Source organism: Corvus cornix, chromosome 2 (genome assembly GCF_000738735.6).
Source record: "Corvus cornix cornix isolate S_Up_H32 chromosome 2, ASM73873v5, whole genome shotgun sequence".
In the NCBI taxonomy this organism is placed as follows: Eukaryota; Metazoa; Chordata; class Aves; order Passeriformes; family Corvidae; genus Corvus; species Corvus cornix.
Window position 1 is genome coordinate 107,135,807 of NC_046333.1, and position 14,124 is coordinate 107,149,930.

At 45.8% G+C, this 14,124-nt stretch overlaps 1 long non-coding RNA gene across 1 annotated transcript; it reads left to right on the plus strand.

Moving 5' to 3' along the window:
• Positions 1-2,499: 2,499 nt before the first annotated feature.
• On the plus strand, positions 2,500-10,536 carry LOC120409777. Its single transcript, XR_005601592.1, has 3 exons — positions 2,500-2,664; positions 9,567-9,667; positions 10,082-10,536. It is a non-coding gene; the product is annotated as an uncharacterized LOC120409777 (long non-coding RNA).
• Positions 10,537-14,124: the final 3,588 nt, after the last annotated feature.

Here is a 14,124-nt window from a genome sequence, read left to right on the forward strand (position 1 = left end):
GCCTGTGCTTTGACATCTGAGCAGCAGCCTGGCCTCTTCCTCCTCGGCCATCCCTGCCTCCTCTGCTGCACAGAGCTGCCTCTCCAGGTTAATGAGGTGCTGGTGTAATTTTGGCACCCACCTCTTGTGCTGACAGCTGTACCCCGGCTCCAGGACTCCTGGCGTGTTACTACCACTGTCACTGACCTGGGCCCCTTGCTGGAGCTGCTGCACATCTAACAGCAGCTGGTTTCCCAGGGGTTTTTCCCTGTTAGGCTTGGGGATGGAAGACAGCAGCAGTAGCCAACACTGTTAAACAAGCAACTTGTGTGAGAAAGTTTTTCTCACAGACTGGGTCGGTCCACCTTTTACTGCAGCTGCTAAGTGAGGGGTGGAAAAGTGGAGTCCGTTCTCCTTCTCCTTAGCCTCCACACATGGGACAGTTGTGAATGCTCTGCAATGGGAGAAGCTCCCTGATGAGGTCAGGGGCACATCCCTCTGCCTGCCTGGGAGGGCAGCCAGCAATGGTAACTACGACAGTGGCAGTGGTAAAAAGTCATTTTACAGTTATGAGATCAGTGGCATGTACTCCATGAAAGGAGAGTTGCACCCATAGGTGTGCCTCTGGAAGAGGCCCCTCTGAAGGCTGTCCTGGTGCTGTCTCATCCAGGATAGGTCCAGCTCTGCCCACATGCCCATGGCATCCTCAAAACATTCACTGCTAGTGAGGAAACCACTTCCAGTATTTCTAGAAAGTGATTCTTAGGAGGCACGAGCAGGGCTGGAGCAAGGCTGGAGCAAGGAAGGTGTCCCGGGCACTCACAGAGCTCTGGGGAATTTATATTGTCTATTTCCAGGCACTGTTGTGAGGGGTTCTAGCAGGATACTTGCAGGGTTTCTATCCTCCCTCAGATCTACCATGTGGGAGGTGGAAGTGGTCATACTAAAATCCTGTCAATGTCTTAAACCAGACTGAGGGACTGAAATTTTACAAGAAGAGGGTTCCTCCTCTGTGGCTTGAGGTTGCAGGGGATGACCTGTAACAGCAAATGTTTACTTCTCAATTAGTTATTGATTTTTTTTCCAATTCACTGACAGTCCTGAATGTCCCTGGAGCAACTGGGAAAGCTAGAAATAAAGCTACTATTTACCTTAATTAGTAATCTGGGTTTTTTTCCTCTCAGGGGCCAAAAAATCACTTCTCAACATTTGTGGGTCATGGGTCATCCTCTCTCAGCATCCATGTAACTTATTTAAATGTTAGAGCTATGATATCTACCGTGCAGCCAAGGATAATGAAATTGGGAAGTGGCTTCCCATGTAGTTACTCCAGTCCTTCATCTTTAAGGCACAAGGAATGACTCAGGTGCACAGAGCCTTTCTCCCTCCTCTATGATGGAATTTTTCCACCTACTGAGTATTTTTTCCTATTGTAGATCTTACGAGAGGAAAGATTGGTGTGGGAGTCATGGCAAATTACCTTGCAGCACTTGTAACTAGTACTATTGCCAGTAAAAGCGTATTCTTGGAAATACTGGGCTGTTGCTGTGTAAGGGATCTTACAGGCAAGGGTGATGATGAAGGGTCTCTGTAGCAGGAGGGCTGAGCCAGCGCAGCCGCAGAGCCCAGCAGCACAGCCACAGCTCAAGGGCTGTGCTTCAGAGGGAGGAGGGTCAGGAGGAAAGGGCACTGAGGCTGAGCTAAGGCTGCCCCAGGCACTGCTAGTGAGTGGAAACTACTGCCTGTTAACTCGCCTGCCATCACTCCTTCACAGGAACTTTTTCTAGTACAGCTAATCCTGCTCTAGGGATTTACCAGGAATAAAAAACAGGAATAAAAATGTCACTGCTTAAACCAATGTGGTTCCACAGGCAGAGGTTTCCGGTGGAGACTTAGCCTCAGGTCAGTTTTTTAAGGGTAGCTCTTGTCATCATTTACACTAAAGCTGGACTGTTGGGGGAAAAAAGTCAGAGAGGTTGCAGCATCACTGACCCTTTGATTTTGCCCGTTTCCCTGTACTCACTATTTTGGAGCCAAGGTTCCAGTGATGGGCACATATCAGGAGAATCACAGCGTTTGCCATTTTTTCTTTTCAGTCCCTTGACTGCAGCTGGAAGATTTACAGGCACAATTGTGAGGTTTGAAACAAGGAGACGGAAAAACACCACCAGGATAATTTCACTCATGTGAGGCTACTCCCTGTCTCTTTTGTGGTTTTGGGGGGCTAGTGGCCGGAGGCTTAGAGATGACCTCCCCCTTCAGAAATACTGTCTCCCCCTCACAAAATTGTTTCTGCCCGCGTTCTTTGGGCAGTTCCTGCTTTCCCCTGACTGACCCGCGACTCCCCAGCTGCCTTCAGGAGCGCACAGGTTTGCTGCTGGAAGGCGAGCCCCCATGTCCCTTCTTAGGGTGCGCTCTCACCAGCCCGGCAGTTCTCTGCGCGCCGGCTTTTTTTCCGTAATGAAGGCAGAGCATCTGTAATGATCCCGAGTCGCGCCTGCAGCAGGAATCCCACCGGGTGGATGCGGCCACTGGATGTCACTGTTGCTCCGCGGAAACCCTCCGAAAGCCACGCAAGGAGAAGTGATGGTAGCTATGGAGTGGCAGAACACGGGATTTTCACACCCGGGATCTGCGGGATCTGCTGCTTTGAGTGTCTCCGAGCAGCCCCGACTCACACAAAAGGTCCGTATGGATTCTGGGAGGGTGAGGTATGGATGCTATGGGTGTCGGTGCTGTGCATTCTTTGTTATAGCTACTTATTGATGGTGGAAGGAAACAGTGATGAAATTAGCAGGATCCCCCAGCAGTAGCTTTAGAGTGTCTTTGACATTTCCTGTGGCTGCTCGCTTCATGGACTCATAGAATCATGGAATGGTGGTTGGAAGGATCTTAAAGATCTTCCAGTTCCACCCCCCCTGCCACAGGCAGGGACACCCTCCACTAGACCAGGTTGCTCAAAGCCCCATCCAACATCGTCTTCAACTCTCCCAGGGTTGGAGCATCCACAGCTTTCCTGGGCAATCTCTTCCAGTGCCTCACTCCCCCTCACAATAAAGAGTTAATCTCTTCTCTGCATGCAAAGGTCTGAGGGCAGTGGGAGTCCAGCCGGGATGAGAAGGCTGCATCTCATGGATACATCAGGGCTGAGCTGCAGGACGCCAGGAAGGGAGCCAGGAAAAGCACATCATCCTCAGCCTGCACTCACTTCCTGGGGCAAGCAGGGCGTGTGGGAAGCAGCATGTCACTGGTCTTGCCCAGATGAGCGGCTGCGGTGCAACTGGTCTGCCCAGTAAGGGAGCTGGGAAGTGTCCTCAGGTGCTCCCGATGCAGACAACATTTGACAAACACCAGTGAGCCCAGAGCAGTGGGTCTGTCCGGAGAGGATGATTGTGGACAGTACAATGTTAGGCAAACCTGTGAATACTTCTGCTTTGTGCATTTAGGCCACAGAAGACTGTAGGGCTGGGCAAGCAAAGAGACAAAGGCAAAGTAATTTTTCTTCTCTTTTCCTCCTCTCCAATACTTGTGTTGAACAGAAGCTCCTCACGGATGAAGACTGATTCCTAGATCTGAGAGTCCAAAAGAGAGCTGTTGAGGATTTGTGTTTTAGGGAATGTTTTTTCTCCCAGTTGCCAGTCTGGCTTTAGATTAGCTCTGCAGGGATGTCAAAATTTGTCTTCTGTGAAATGTCCTACCTTTCTTAAGATATAAAGTGGGCACCTGTTGTTTTCCTACTAAATCTCCATTGATTAAAATTCCAAAAGGGTTTCTAGCAAAAGAATTTAGTTAAATGGTAAGAAAATACATCTGTACAATTAATTACTAAAATAAAACTTCGGGAAGTCATAGGCTTTCCCAGAAAAAATGTTCTGGTAAACAAGGTAAAAAGTTGCAAATCAACATTGTTCCTTAGGAGATATTAATTTTTATTACATTCCCTTTCACTGAAACCTTGACTCAATAAGATATCTACATATGTGACTAAGTTATTTGGCTCTAATTCCCTTGGGTATCTGCAAACAAAGAACAGTCCCAGAAGTGACACTCTGAAGTGACCTTGATTGTACTTTAATAGTAGCAGTATTAAAAGAAGTGAGGTCGTGCCAAGGAAAAATAAGGAGACAAAATTTAGGCTTAAAAATTGAAGCTGGCTACAAGAAAATGAATGGAAACACCCAGCACCTAGCAGGTGACCTAATATATTTGGTTAAGTGGTCATCTATGGATGGTGCAGGCATCCCCCAGTTAGTGTCAATCCCCCAGAGAAGCTCCTATGGCATAATGAGGCAGTCAGGGTATCCCAGCTCAGGTCCTGAAACAGCAGAGCCATCCCTCAGTGTGTGTCCCAAATGCCTTTGGAGGAACAGTGACCTTTATGGATCCCATGCCTCTGTGCTCAGCCAAAGCCCTGGCTGTGAGGTGTCCCGAAGCTTGTGCTAGTGCTGCACCGCCCACAGGCCTTGCTGAGAATCTCGGAAATAATTGCTACTAATCTTGCTACTTGGCCTGTGGGTGAGGTCTGACTCTCTTCTAGATGGCTGTGGGAAAAGTGAGTCCTGCATGTGTGGATTTGCCCTACAGATGCTCTCTCTCATCTGGGGGCCTCTGTCCCCAGAGAAACATGCTTTGCCCCATAATTTTTGTTACCCAGGAGACTGCTTGAATCATGATGGGCCACTCTAATAGGAGGAAATACCCAGACTAGTGACTTCTTAAGCTTCTTTCTCCTTTGATCTTTTCTTCCTGGAGGCATTTATTTGATCTTGGAAGGACCTTAGGGCTACAGCCTGCCCTAGCAAAGATATGACAGAGAGCAGAGGAAAGATTTTGAGTCTTTTCTTCTGACTATTCCCCTATATAACACAGGCAAAATATTGACATGTTTCTCCCAGGAGCATAGGGGCAAGATGTAGCAAATCAGAGTGGAGATAAACTAAGTGAAATTTCCAGGATAAAAACAATAGGAAAAGGTTATGGCTCTGGGAGGTAGGATACTCTTCTCGGAAGTACTGTATGGGTCTCAGGAGGCTTGGATCTGGGAGACCTGACAGCCAGTGTGAAACTACGTAAAGGCCAACAGGTTGCTTTATTTCTCAGGTCTCCACCTGTGAAATATCCCCTATCCCTTCTCTCTTTAGCCTTAGTGAGACTGTGGCTTTTCCAGGTAATACAGCAATGGAGCGAAGGGCTCTCACTTTCTGTAGGAGCCACTAGATGGGACCAGAGTAAAACAATGAAAATAATTTCGACATATAGCCAATAAAGACATGTTATCTTTGACCTTTAAATCTAGTCTCAGGATTCAATCCAAATGCCAGTTTAGGCTTCCAGAGTTCCCTGCTAAAAATTAATCATCTTCTCTGCTTCTTCTTTTTTCCTCCTTTGAAGTAAGCTTCATCTACATAGCTGGCATTTGCACTGCCTTGTTATAGGAGCCAAATGGTGTCCATCTGTAGACATGAAATATGGAGGGGCCATTTGGGCTGCTGAAGTGCTTCTCTTCCCTCACCACACTCATTCCTGAAAGCACTGAGAGGACCGTTAAATACCAGAGGGAGATCAGATGCAGACACAAATGGAGAAAAGCTGGGGAAAGCGAAATGAAGCACATTTTCATGTTTCCCTCCCTGCGAGCCGTGGCTGGGGAAATAAAGCAAAACCAGGACTCCAAAATCCAACAACTGAAAGAAAGGCAGGAGCGACGTTTGCAGTCTTTCCCATCCCAGCACTCCATTCCTCTCTGCACACCTCTTTGCCATCGGCAGTGAGGGGGGTCAGGCTGGACAGGGTCCCTTTCCCCGACCCTCTGAGGAGGGAAGGGCACTGGCAGTGCTGCGGGTGTAACAGCACCTCCTAATTCACATCGCTGACAATCAGTCAGAAACTGAAAGTAAACAAGCTATTTACACGTATTTTAAACACAGCTCGGTGCCCGGCAGCCCGGTTATTTTGAGGGAGAGGTTAAAGCAGACGCTGTAAGGCAAGGACCTTACATACCAAGCTCCAGCCCTTGGTGCATTAATATGGCTGAATGGAGATACTAACATAACCTTACCTGTAATGGCATGAACACACCACTGTAATAATTCATTTAGAATGATGACACCTGAGACCTAATTTAAAACTCCTAGATGAATACTGTTCTCACATTCAAACCCCAAGGCTGCTGCAAACATACCTAAGAAATCCTAAGAACTATAGTGAGCCTAATTGAATTGGACTTAAATGGACCATTGAGGTGGCCTCACAGAGCTCTGGGGAATTTATATTGTCTATACTGTATCAGAATCACAGCTTGAACTGAATAACGGGTTACATCCAATCATGTTACTGTAACTCATGCTTGAGGAAAGGGGGAAACCTTTTGCTATCAGCAAGGCTGTATGGAAAACAATTTCAAATCACTTTAAACCCGGTTGGCAACTACTTTGCCAATTATGGAGTCCTTTGGGAAAGGTGTGTGCTAGGGCTCGGGACTAAATGATTTATGTCAAGCGCCCCAGTCCCCGGAGGCACATACAGGAGGCTGGAGAGGAGGTGCTTGTGGCTAATTATTTCTCCTAAGAATACTTTAGCAAGGTAATTTGCGCTTGCAGATGAGTCACTCTGCGCGCTGAATATAACACAGGGAAAGCAGAGACTTCAGCGCTACAGCACACAGACAGATAAAAGCGAAATGAACAGGATGTTCAGTCCTTAATCTCATATGCAAAACCCCAGCCCCCCGGCCCCCTGCCTGCCCCCTCTCCCCCAAGAGCCCCTCACCAGTGATGCTCAAGGGGAACCACAGAGGAAGGCCAAGCAGAGCCTCATCCCCACACCTAATTACAGAAAGGGGCCCAGTGTTTAAAAGGCTGATAAAAGTGTGCACTTTCTGTGACTCTTGGTGGTGCGAATCTGCTGGCGGCTGGGCATGCAGGAGGGAAAAGCTCGGGCAAGCTGAAGCAGGTAGCAGCCAAATGCCTTCCCAGCGTTCCTGCCTGTGCATCCCCTTGGTTCACTGGCAGTTTCTTTGCTCCTGTTGTCTAAAATCTCCTCACAGGTGCACTGTTGACACTGTGTTATAATTTATGAAGCTGCAGATGCCTGGAACATGTAATTCATTTTGCAGATGGCAAGTGTAAATTCTGCTGTTCCTCACATGGCACAGCCTTGCCTGTTAATAAAAAGGCTGACCTCCCAGATCCTGGCTACTCCGAGAGGTGTAGCAAATCCCTTTTGGATGTGTTGCTGCCATCGGGTAAGGTGTAAATAGCATTGATCTTGCAGATGATTCAAGCCTGATTTCAAGATCCCCACTACTCCATGGCTCTGGGGTGTGAACTTTGGGACTGACTCAAAGCAGGGTGAATTTTGGTCAGAAGTTTGGGATTGATTTGCAGCTGAAACACCCGTTAGAACGTTGTGCACATTCTGAACACTGCCTTCCAGATTTTCATCTGATTTTAACCCATATCATATAGTTGACTTTTATTCAGGTCCTATCATTCACACTGGCTTTGGGATTTCAGGAGCAGCGAGAACATGGATTTGTGGCAAACACAGAGCTGCTGCTCTTGATCAGGAGTTAGCAGAGATGCAGACACACTCTCCTTTTGAAAAATGCATTTGTGGTTATCTGCTGCTTTGCAGCAGCTGAGGAGAAGAAAGAATGGCGAAGGTCCCTGTGGAAATGCCATTCAAGCCTTCTGAGCCCAGATGAGCCCCAGGCCCCCCAGCTGAGCCTGGGGCTCTGCAGAGCAGATGCACTGGCCATGCCAGTGCCTGCGGAGTGGGGGTGCGTAGTGAGCCACCGGGGCTGAAACCTGCAGCTGCAGCACTCTGCATGGACCAATCTGCAGTAATAACCTAGGAAAGGTGTGAAGCACCTTTCTTCCCTGCAGCAATATGGGCAGTAACACAGCTGCCATAGACAGAGAGGGGCCAATGGATTTGCTAAGCCACAGCAAACAGATGAGTTGTGAAAGATGGAGTAGCTGAATTGGCTGGCTTCAAAATAGCAATCTGACAAACCAACGGCTTTTGGGTAAGTCTACTTTGTCCAGAAGATCTGTGGACTTCTTGTCCGTGCTCATGTGACAGCCTTCCACTGGGAGTGTGGAGCAAAATCCATTCTTGTTGACCTGATTAAGGCTCGGCTGCAAGGCACAGCCATTGCTGAGAGGCTCCTCTCTCAAGCTTGAGCTGCAGGGGAAAGCCAGGTGGGAAAGCCAGTTAAATGCTGGCTGGCAGGGCAGGGACCAGGCAGTGTTAGCAGGCATTGTAAACCCATGGCTGGCAATAAAAGGATCTGTAGTTTGTAGCACTAAGGGCTATATAAGCTGAAGTGAGCAAGCTCCAGGAGAACCTTAGCTGAGGTTAGTTTGGCTTTTTTGCTTTTCATTGGACATAATTGAGCCTGGGTTCAAAACATTCACATTGTACAGAAGAAGATCCAGACTCATGGTGTCTGTTAGAGAGTAGGGCAGAGGAAGGGAGGAAGCTGAGGCAAAACACACAACCCTCTTTTCCCTGCCCCTGCTCAACCTGTCCCCCCTGTTTGCCAAGGAGACACTCCAGAGTGCCGGAGTAAGACCTTACATTAGGTTGGTCTCATAAAGGAGGCAGGGCATGCACTGCTCATCCCTTGGGGATTTAAGCCACAGCAAAGGTTGTGTTGGAAGCTGCCACCCAGCAAAACATCAGTGTTCTGTCCTCTGCCTGATTGCCGCAGTCTCCTGGTTTATTGGACAAAAACCTGCTTCAAAAACTTGCATGTGAAAGAGCAGCCGGAGCACATTCAGTGGGAAGGGTACATGAAATGGAGCACTGGTTCAACAGAAAATCTTTCACTTGCTCTTTTCCTTCTTTTTGATCCACTTCCCTAGAGTCTTTTCAGGACTGTTCAACATCAGGCACACAAATCCTTGCCACAACAGCTTAGGAGTCATTCTTTCTGTCCCAGCTGATGATAAGAAACATTATTCTGCAATATGGTCAAGATCTTCCAGGTCTTTTATCACCCCGAGTAGGATCACAGAAAAACTCCTCACAACTTTTCCTCTTTTAGTACGGACAGTTTACAACTATATCATGCAGATCTTTTATGCATTTCTTTGTATTTTATTTTTTTATTCTTCCCAATCTCTTTTAAGCTTCTTCCCCTTTGCACATCTGAGCTTTGCTGATCACAGAGGTCAAACAGATTGAAAACATGTGTGCAAGTAAAGTGGCTTCACCTTTGACCTCAAACTATTCCTTCTTGGGAACATTTAATTTGCTCTAACCAAATGTATTTTTATTTTAATGGAATGCTCTTTGCCTGAGGCAAACTGTGTGGAAGTCCATCAGATGTGTTTTCATTTTACCACTTTGTAGAAAAGTGTATTAATCCATTTTGCTTTACATCTGGATTTTTTTTTAACACAGCCCTGGGATTTTCCCCTCTATCTGCAGCACTACCCATGGCTCCTGTGCAGAAAAAAAACCAGAGCAATATGAAATTAAATGGACCAAAGAGGTGTGTTAAGAATGAAAGTTGATCCTGATTGCAAAAGGGCAAATTCTTTTGGCATCCTGGGTTTATATATTTTTATTTCTGCTAGGTTATGTATTTCCCAAGGATGATGCTATGTGCTATGCCAGACGGCACAGGATGTGAAAATTTGGTTTATAACACTATCCTGGATCCTTCTGGTGAGGTGAGGTAAGCTTTACACTAGGATCAAGCTGTGGCTACAGCTCCTCGCTTCCAGCTCGTGTCTCTGTGATTTAATTCAAGGCTCGTAGCACTTTGTGGCAGAACACAATGTAGAAGATGCAGCCATTTCAGACTGTGTTATGGTTTTGATTGTTTTGGAAGTCTTACACATTAGTTTCTCCTAAGCAGCTCCCCTAAGCTGTTTGGGGCAGCTTTCAAGCTGCTATGCATTCATGCATAGCCTGTGAGTATCTGCCCAGCCTACCTGTAATAACTATAATAATCAAGAGATATACCTAATTTTAGTTTGATTTTTTTTTTTTTTTTTTTTTTTTTTGCTTTGTAAGAGATAATTTCCAGTTCATATAACCTTTGTTGTTAGTTGTCTCACCATTCTGATTCTGCCACCTCTCATTTCAGGGTCAAGTACTGAATTCAACATGATATGACAACCCAACATGAGAAAGCCAGAGTAAATGTCATCCCCTAACAGACTTGAATGATGGAGCGAGTCTGTGCCCAGGAATCTCCCATTCATTTTGCATAGTTCCTGCATCCTATTTGGGCAGCTTGCTACTGGAAGGAACATCCCTCCCTTTGAAACCCGAAAGGGTGAATGAGCCCCTGCATGGCTGCAACGTTGTCCTACTTTTCTGCTGTGCTTCCATTTAACAGTCTGCTGTCAGAGGAAATTATTTCAGTACTACCACTGTCTAGAATACTACAAAAAGCCATAATAGCAACAAAAAAAGAATAGTGTGTAGATACATAAAGCTGTATTTCCTCCTCTTGTGGATTCAAGGGAGGATTCCCATAGTTGCATGAAAGTAGAGCCTACTGAGATTATTCGCAGTGAATAAATTGAGTAAATTGGAGGGCTGGTGGTGTGTATTTTTTTCTTCTGTGCATGCATCAATTATTCCTCAACAAGGTCCAATTTCTGTCAATGGGAATATTATTCCTCAGTATTTGTTAAACAGCTTGGATGAAGCGTTTTCAGTCCAGTGAGAGGTTCACTTTGGATATCCACTATTCATTATTCACCGTGTGTGGTGTTCACACAAGTCATATGGTATTGTCTCCGTTCCTTACTTGAATAACTCTAGTTAAACAGGAGACTAATGAATGTTGGAGCACACATGGTGAATAACTGATAACATGAATAACATGGTGAATAATGAGGAACATGTTCTCTCACTTCCACCTGTACTTAGCTATAACCAGGGCTGTCTGACAGCATGGGGTGGTGGGGCCTGTAATCTGGGCCTCCCAGCTCCAAAGGCCTCTTTCTCCCACTGTGGCACTGTGTGTGCTGTGTGTGTGCCATACAAGTCACTCTGGGTGTGCAGCTTGTTGCACATGAGACACTTCTCAGCTGGACATGGGGCCTTGAGTACCCATACATGGGCTCTGTCAGTAGACACTGGTATGCAAACCTGCTAACTTCTCAATATGGGGGCAAGGAAATGGATATCTGGCATTTAAATGTCAGGAAACAGAAAGAGACATGGGACAAGACCATGGTCAACCTCACTCCCTAAACATTCCTCTAGCAGGAAATCCAGCTCCCTCTTATTGTGCTTCTAATGCAAAGGAACCAAGTGGTCCCATGGATGTACCTCCACAGCAAGGTGTGATTTTAGCACCTCCACAGCAAGGTGTGATTTTAGCACAAGATGAAGAATCAGTGCCAGCTGCCAGTTAACCAGCATGCCTATCAGTGTCCTTGAAGGTGCACTGCAGAGGCCTCAAGGCCCACTGGCAACCAGGGATCCAGGGATCCTGGCGACCAGTTTGGAACTTGGACAGCTGCAGTCAGACAAGAGGCTGCACGGTCATACCATCACCTTTAATGTGAGAGGCAAAAGCATCCCTGATCATATACCATTTTCCTTCTTACCAGCCTTATTCATCTTTTTTGCTCAAGTTCTCTTGTGTCTTCCATGATCTTATGCTTGCCACTGCTGGGTTACAGCTTGTATGCTTGTGGTATCTATCACCTTCCCCAACTTGTTTTTCACCTTGTCCACCGCTGCCAAAACCTTAAAGTTTCTGAAACCCCTGAAAGGGTGGTTGAATATACTTCAAATACACCATCACAGTTACTGATGAAAGAATGTGGAGGAAAATGGTCCATCCAATAGTGATGGTTTTGCCAACACAACTGCCTTCATATTTTTAGGGATTGTGTCACCATACAAGAGGGTTTTATGCCTCCTTGTTCCTCAGAAGCTGTTGGGGCAGGACTACACTACTGTGTTGCTTTTGCCCCTTCACAGGTTTTGTGCTTTCCCACCTTCTGACTGCTTCTGTCCTTTTCATTTCTCCTTGGGGAGACTCCAAGGTCTCTTGGTGCTGGAACATTTTTCCTCATGTGTTTGCGGTGTCTAGCACAACATATGCCTGATCTCTGCTGGTGGATACTAGGCACTCGTGGAATACGAACAATAAATAATCTTCATTCCTGCTGCATTGCTCTACCTGTGCTATATATCAGATGAGAGAGGGTGGCTCTTAATCTTCTTACTGTCAGGATTATACAGGTATATTTCTGATAGAGAACTTCTAAACTACCATACAGTGAAAAGTTGGAAGGTCTCTTGTAAATCACACTTTACTCACATATAAACATAACTTAAATCAAGTTGATGAGCAATACCCTCCACAGGATAAATGTCTGATACTGGATTTATTTCAGATCTGTTTACACAAAGGATTGATGACGATCAATATCTGCCCTTGGGATGAGCAGGGAAACAAAAATGCTGGCAATCAGGCCACTTGATGTCACTATTGCTTGACAATATGCACAGGCAGCTGAGAGTATAAATGGGGTTAGTTCAAAAGGAGAGTGGGACAAGGGGTTTAAGGAAGGCCTCTGGGCCATCTATTTAAAAAGAATGAAGAATATACACTATTTAGGATTGCGCATAAATTCTGCCTCTGTACATTTAGCAGCATTAGTGGAGAACTCCCTTCCCTTCTGCACTCATGGCTGAAAGTGCTCTGACTGGGTTTGGAGCAGGAGTCACACATCTTTCACTCGCTCAGTGTAAGAACAAGACACATTTTTTGTCTCTCTGACACCTCTGTGTGGGGAGCATTGTGGTACTGAGCAGAAGGCCTGCCTGATCCAGTAGTCCAGGCTTATATTAATAATTCTTGTATTTTACCATATGCCAGGTAAGACTGGGTCCATAATGATATCTATGAAGCAGAATACTTTTGTCCACTGCCATGAAGTTTTCTGGCTACCTGGCTGATTTTTGCAAAATACAGCCTGTGTTTCCCTTGATGAGTTTGGGTCCTCACCTGGGCAGTTGACAGAGGAAACATTTCTATTTGCTTACTGCAGAGATTTCCCCATTCAGTGAACGTATTAGTCGCAGTTGAACTGTAAATTATTTATCAAAGTCCATGGGGAATAAATATCTAATACTCCTACCCACACAACTTTGTCTAAGTCCCATGAAACCAGGCAATGAGTTTCTTCTCCTTTTGAAAGGCCTGAGGTTACTAAATAATTCAGAAGCCTCTCTCCTGGCTGTGGTAGGATGCGTGGCTTTAAACTACCTCAAAGTGCTTTTTGTTAGGAATTGAGCCATACTGGTCGTTCCTTTGTCTTCTGGTAAAATGAGTATTTACTTGGATGAAAAGCAGGTGAATGCCTTTACCTGTGAAACTGTGACAGCAATTAAAAAACAAAATTCTTTATTCTTGGAAAGACTAAGACCACGGACAGTTTGGGTATCTCTTGGATCGTTCTCGTTTATGGAGAGCTCTTGGAACTGTCCTGTTTGGGAGGAGTTGCAAGTGCGCTGTACATGCTCAGAATATTTGTATTTTATCTGTTGGGAGCAATTAACTTCTTTTTGGTTTAAATTTTCAATAGTCAGTTCACTTTTCCCCTGCTGTTAGTTCTCTCCCTGGAGCAGTAGTGTTAGTTATAGCTATTTACATGGCTCTGACAACAGGTGAGCAACACAACAGGCAATATCTAAATTATTTGCACGCACAGGATACTCATGAGTGGAATTTAAGCCATATCTCCTAAGCCACGAGCCAAATGCCTTTACCATGGGACAAGGTTCCCTTACTGTTAGGAAAGTAAAGCTTGAATCTCACCAGGTTTCCAGCAGGACCCATTTCTTTGTAAAACATGTTCAGCATCACAAGTGATGTTTGTAGGAACCTGGCCTTATTTCTTAATTTTCCCTATAGGTGACCCTACGTGGATGACTTCAGTAACAGGTGCTGTCTTTCACCTTCCCAGGGAAAAGGGAGATGAGGTCCTCCAAGGTAAGTGATCATCTATCACTTCAGCAGCTTGAGGACTCCTGTTCTTAAAACCCAAGGAACTGGCTCAGGTGTGTCTTGGCCCTCCTTAAAAAAGATCAAGGTGCAATACTGAGTAAGTTTTAAAGCTGAGGTAATTTGTAGTGACTCCACTGAGATATGGTTGG